This window comes from Adiantum capillus-veneris, chromosome 15 (assembly GCF_014529385.1).
Source record: "Adiantum capillus-veneris isolate H3 chromosome 15, ASM1452938v2, whole genome shotgun sequence".
Lineage (NCBI taxonomy): Eukaryota > Viridiplantae > Streptophyta > Polypodiopsida > Polypodiales > Pteridaceae > Adiantum > Adiantum capillus-veneris.
This window is the reverse complement of record NC_140945.1, coordinates 31,280,620-31,286,925: the sequence shown is the minus strand read 5'-3', so window position 1 is coordinate 31,286,925 and position 6,306 is coordinate 31,280,620. Positions and strand designations below refer to the sequence as shown.

The 6,306-nt window shown below is 45.1% G+C and overlaps 1 non-coding gene across 1 annotated transcript; it reads left to right on the top strand.

The window, feature by feature from the left end:
• The first annotated feature begins 4,079 nt into the window (after positions 1-4,079).
• LOC147440469 (U2 spliceosomal RNA) lies at positions 4,080-4,278 on the top strand. The gene has a single exon (XR_015184387.1). It is a non-coding gene; the product is annotated as a U2 spliceosomal RNA (small nuclear RNA).
• Positions 4,279-6,306: the final 2,028 nt, after the last annotated feature.

Here is a 6,306-nt window from a genome sequence, read left to right as displayed (position 1 = left end):
AAGCTTAGGTTGGGTTCCCACCTCAAGCTCAGCCCTAGCTTGCCTAAGGTCAAAGTACTTTTAGCACTAACCATTGGAGGTCTTTAATGAAGCTAACCCTAAGGACTATTAAGCTCCATTAGTTGGCCTTGCACTTTGACAAACCATCTCTCATTTGGATCCCTTTACCATTGGCCCTGTGTTGAGATAGACCCGTAAGCAGATGTCTATATTCTAACCCTTGGTCCTGTTTATTATCCCATATTAGCTGATTAGTTTAATATGAGAAAATCATTTGGGTTAGATTTTATGACAAGTATTAAGAGAGATAAACATATATTATTAAAAGACTCTTCCATCTGATGGTCTATTTTGTATCAGATTTAACATGCCAACCCATCATTTCCTCAAACAATATCCATGCTTTAGATTTATCATATTTGAGTACTCCTAGTAAGGATGTCAAAATACCCATCCCTCATGGTCTCAGACCCAAGACCTCACACACCTTCAAAGATGGTGAGAGCTAGCGGGGTATGAGAGTAGATTGAGAGAAAGAAGGAGTATTCTTACGAGAAATATGTACATATCCTCACATAATCACTCATATTAGCATAGCTTAGCTTAGTAATTAGCATGGTAAAGGAGATGAGCATGCAATGAAGCTCGGCTCTTGGTTGGATTTGCATCACAAAACCAAGAGTTGTTGGTGTAGGCCTTCCTTCTCACAAGCTTGGAGTAGGTGATAAGCTTTCCATTAAAGCTTGAGAAGGAGAGAGAGTCTTCTTTACTTCACACATGAGCTAGTGTGAGTGTGTAGGTGATAATGCCTTTGAAAAATCAGCCCCCCCTCTCTCTCTTGGTCGACCCCTCTTGCTATTTGCTCTTGCTAGCATCCTATTGGACCTCCCCAGCTTAGCCAATGGTAATTAAGCAGCATAACTGATAGCCTTCTGACATGTGTCCCCCTTTCCCCTTTTGTGAGAGCTTTAGGTAATTATTTAATTCAGCTAAACTCTCATTGGACCCCTTTGGCTCCCGACCAATAGGAATCAGGCAAGCCATTGGGCTGCTAAATATTCATTGGTCCTCTTGGGAGACTGTCCAATAGTCTTCTAGAGAGATTAATTCTTATTGGTTCTTTTATTAAGTGTTTTAATATTAATTAAACTAGATTTACTCTAGCCTAATTCTCATTGGTCCACCTCCAAGGCCATCCAATAGGAATTGGGTGCACCTTGTGGGCATCTGGGCTAGGGAGCTGACATGTGTCCCTCATTCCCTTTGTGTAAAGGGAGCTTGTGTGTGTGTGTGTGTGTGTGTGTGTGTGTGTGTGTGTGTGTGAGTTTCTCTCTCATCCCCTACTTGCAAGGCTCGCCCCCTCCTATGTAGGTATCCACAAAGACTTTTTGTGACACACACTAAGCATCCAATTTCCCTGGTGTTTGGCCTTTGGACACAACCTTTGAATTTTGGAACCTTAGCATGTTGGAACCTTAGCATTTTGGAAGTCTTAATGGGTTGAACCTTAGGGTCTTTTAAGTCCATTGTTGCACATTGCTCATTTGCAGATGGCCCCCCCTTTGGATCCCTACTGGTGCTAGCTTAATCAATATTCTAGCCTTTTCTCCCCTGGCACTTCCCCATATTAAATGATCAGTTTAACATGAGAAAATCATTTAGGAGAATTAGATATTGATTATTATGACAAAAACCTAAAATTGTATTGAGGCTAAGTGAGGGATGAAGAATCCCGACTCACCTTATTATTCAGAGGAGGAAGGTAGGGGGCAACCCTATATTTTTATGTCAAAAGTAGTACAACAACAATCCAGCCTGAATCAAAGAAAATATGAAACCCTATCTATACACGTACCCTTCTTCGGGTTGCCACTAGCTCTAAAAGCAAGCTTATTTCCATTCTTATATTACCATACCCTCAGCTTGCTCATTAGTGGCTCCTCAAACGCATTGAGGTTATCTAGCTTGAGGATCACTTCTTGATAATGATAAATATGGAGAAGCACTCATCCCAAGCTTGCCAATTTATGTCATATTTATTGGTAAGAAGTGTAGACATGTAGTAGTGTTAGTGTGTATACGCGCTTCACCAGGGGCACTTTTCTCCCACTGGGTTTTTCCCCCTGGACATCCGGTGTGAAAGGACACCTTATCTCTTAGGGTTTCATATAAGCTTTGTAGCTCTGAGTTTGTATATACTCTATTATTCCAATACAGAGAGACAGACTACAGAGATCTCGTACACAAGCTCTGTGTCTTCTCCTTCTCCATCTTCTTCCTACTCTGAGTTGCTGTCTTCCTTCTGTTTCCTGTTTCATCATCTTCAACAAGAAGGACCTCCTTTTGGAACACAACTTGGACTCACATCCAGGTTGTAGGTTTTTTTGTTCGAATTTAGTAACATCCGCCACTTGTAGGCCTTGTCTTTAAGTTCTAAACTCGTTTCCAGAGAGCGGAATACATCTAGAGTTGCACAGAGACGATGGTAGTGCAAAAACGTATTCGTCACATCTTTATATCCTCTCCTTGTCTTCACCTCTATACACTGGCGGCTTTTAAGTCCTTCATCCATGATGAAGTTTTGTGGTTCTCGTGCCCTACCAGAAGAGACTCAAACGGTGGTGGTCTGCCATTAGTCCCTTGATTGGCCACAATGGGTTTTTGTGAGACCGATCCTTGGCAATCTGTATTATGAAATTGTTAACTAGATCCAGGAGCGTAGTTAAGTTGGCATCGATGGAGGAGAGCTTTCAATTCGTGGATATCAAAACGAACCCGCGATCGTCATGTAGTCCAACCCGCATATCCTCCATGGACACATCCGTCGCGCAGCTGGAGCGGTCTCAAAATCAAATCAATGACTTGTCAAAAGCGATTGATCCGATGACATCTCATCGTACATGCGAAGCCATGGTTCCTGTCGTCCGTTCTCTACTACCATCGAAAGGCCGTGAGGGCTTCTTGGGTGACGACTAACACTCCTCCCTAGCTTTATATCTCTTGGGTTAGGGAGAGCCCCCGTGCCTCGTCCATGTGAGGCTGTGGCCACTTGCTAGGACCTTTGTTCACACACAAAATGTTGTAATTTAATCATGACAGAACTAGAACAGCACTGTGCGACTGAACAAAACACAAGTCGCGAGTTTTTGGGACTCAATTACAATCCATTTTGGAGAATCAAGCATAGTACAATCCATTTTCTTCACAGTAGTCGAGCTTTTGAAACAGGCTCAAGGTTGCATATCTATTGGACAGCATTGGTGCCACTTAGCTGCCATGTTTCTAACAGCATCGGTGCTACTTATCAGGCATCCTCTTGCGATGCAGTGTAGAATGTCCCTTTTTGTTGTTTCGATCATCCCTTCAACCCTTTCCTTCTCCCTTTCAGAGCTTCACCTACCGAAGAAGACTCCCTCGCCTTTAGCTTAGTTATTGGAAGGATCAAAGATCGAGGGAGTGGCCGCTGATGACTTTTGTATGAAGGACACAAAATAAGACATAGCTTCAACCTCATGACCTGCACATTGGTGCCTATTCTCAGGGTAGATTCGTTCCTGTTTGTGTGTGACACTTTTGATTGCCTCTTTTGACTCGTGCGTATAGAGAATAGAGGGCCTATGTTATGGATTGGCTTCTGCACAAACAGATGGCCTGATACTAAGCTACCAAAAGTGAGCTTATCTCTTACAGCTCGTAGACTATGGCGGCTGAGAGAGAGTAAGCAGCAAGCTGCCAAAAGGGAAGTGCTTATTACAAGGCCAAAAAAAGCGCACAGTCGAGAGCTCCGTTGGCATCGTGTGAATAGCGTAGAAACCTTCAAGGATGGGTGCTCAGATAGTGTGCTATTCCGGGAGCTGTGCTTGTAAATAGAAGTAAGTAGAAAAGTTTGACGGAGAGCCAATGATCTGAGAGGGCAAGGCGCGAGAGGCGGGGCGGGCCGAGAGCTTTGCGTGGCATCACGAACAAATGCTTAGATAGTGTAAACACGGGCTTGCAAAGAATAGCAGAAGCAATTATCCCAGAAGGCAAGGCGCGAGGCGGGGCAGGTATAAAAGCCATGCGGGCACTCTGGGGAACCCATACCTTTCTCGGCCTTTTGGCTAAGATCAAGTGTAGTATCTGTTCTTATCAGTTTAATATCTGATACGTGGTCCATCGGGCCACATGATATTAACCTAATTTTTCTCACGGGGGCAGTCCCCTTCCGGCAGCTTGCTGCCCGGGGACTGCGCGCGTCGCCTCTGTATTGCACTGCCTCAGAGGCCTGGCGCACCCCCCTCCCACAATCTCAATTGATAATCGATTCTCTGCCCGCCCACTGACGGTGATCTGCTTCTGTGGCCGTCACCCAGGCATGCTCTATTGTTTTTGTTTTTGTTTTCGATTTGTCCCGTGGTCTTCTGATCCACAATCGTAGCTGTTGTGGGGAGATACTCCTTCCAAACGTCCAACAGCGCCTGCAGCAGATATAAAAGTGAACTAGTTGATGGCACTCTTAGTCTGTGCACAAAGGCTATGGACAGCCCCGCAGCCCCTGCCCCTACAGATATAAAAGTGAGCTCTGGTTGATTGCACTCTTAGCATTGATTGTTCTTTGGCAAGGCTTCTGCGCAGGGAGAGGTTGCATGATGACATGAAGGGCGTTGAGTTCAAATCCACCAACTACATCTTGGCAAGAGCAAATTTGAACTGCTGCCAATCTTCAAATCTTCAGTAAACAACAAACACCAAATTGCTGTTGGAGCGGGGAAGGTATCGAATTTGACGCCACCAATCCAGGCAGCAACTAGCAACTTGAGCAGTCTTTTAAGTCTTCAGTGTACTACTTCTATCCATTGTGGAAAGATTCCTACAGGAAGTGTAAAGCACGGTGACGATCCTTAACACCGGAGATGTCGACCCATCTTTGAGAGGCTTAGGGCAAAGCTTGGTACATGAAAGGGCAAGAGCCTGGATATTGGGGTATGGAGGGAGGGGTCGAATTCACAGTTGAAACAGGAGGTCCAGATTCCTCAGTAGGCTACAAATTGCCATCGTGCAAGAAACTTCTCTCGTGAGAGCTGGACGTTGAGGAATAAGAGGAGTGGAACTTGAGGTTGCCTCTGGTGTACAAGGGTACTTGAGTTGTCGAGAGAACATAAAAGAAACGCAATGTTGGCGCTTGAGAGCTCATAAATACTGGGTGTTGAGAAGTCATGAATACGACACGCTGAGATCCAACAGGGTGTTAAAGCAAGATGCATGATAATACCTAAAAAGAGAATCCTCTCCTTGTGCAAATGTACGACGTGTCATACGCCGCAGGATTTGCGGCAGCAGATGCCACCCTTTCCAGGCCTTTTGGGCCCAACGTTCTCAAATATCACTCCGATGGCGATTCGGTTCTTATGGAGCAAGTGCAGGTGCTTTTGGACCTTACTGCATTGGTACGGCTGCTTTTCGGCCATATGCCATATGTGCTTTTGGAGTAGGGATGCCCATACGGCACTATGCCTGGATACCCTTGCGAATTCCACCAGGATGAGAGGCAAGCACTAGCTTTCATCCAGCAGTTTGACACCACTTCCTCAAAGGGGCAAGCCTCCAAGATCAGGAAATTAGTTTGAAAGTAATGCACAGCAATGGTGCTTCATTTCATGGACAGGCACCATGTACTTGGCTTCCCTTTGGTCGACACCCTCTCACGAGGCACGCATTGCAAGAATGGCTCAAGCAGGGAAAGTGCTACACATGTCGGGGAAAGACGCAATATTTTGGCCAAGTGTCCGACTACGCAGGAGAACCAACCACCGCCGGCTTCGTAGTCTTCTCGGTTATTCATGACTTGGCCATTGGCCGACAGAAAGAAGAGCAAGAGACAGGATCGGTGGCATGTCGCGATTTGCATTGATGATGTGGTAGTCGTACGGCTGTGGCATCCGAGTTTTTGCATTCAGTTATGTTTAGCACTTGCTTGTTTTCAAGTTCCAAGTATTAAAACTTTTCAATTCTGTTCGTGTGTTGTGGTGAGATCGTCGCCTTGTTAATGCCAAGCCGGTTGCAATGGTAGCTCATAGCTTCAGCCGGTTCTTCTTCTACGGAGAACCTGGTTCGACTTTTTGTGGCACGCTTCTGGCACCTCTCTTTAAATTCTAAGATTAGTTGCTCCTTTAGAAATTCTCATGTTTGGGATTCTCTGCATACTCCATGTAGGGCTACCAAGGTCTACCTAACTTAGCAAATGTTGTGATGGTGAAGATTTGGAAAATGTTAACAGCTCGCATTGAAGCTTGTAGACATTTGCTCCAATTAAAGTGTGCAAATAGA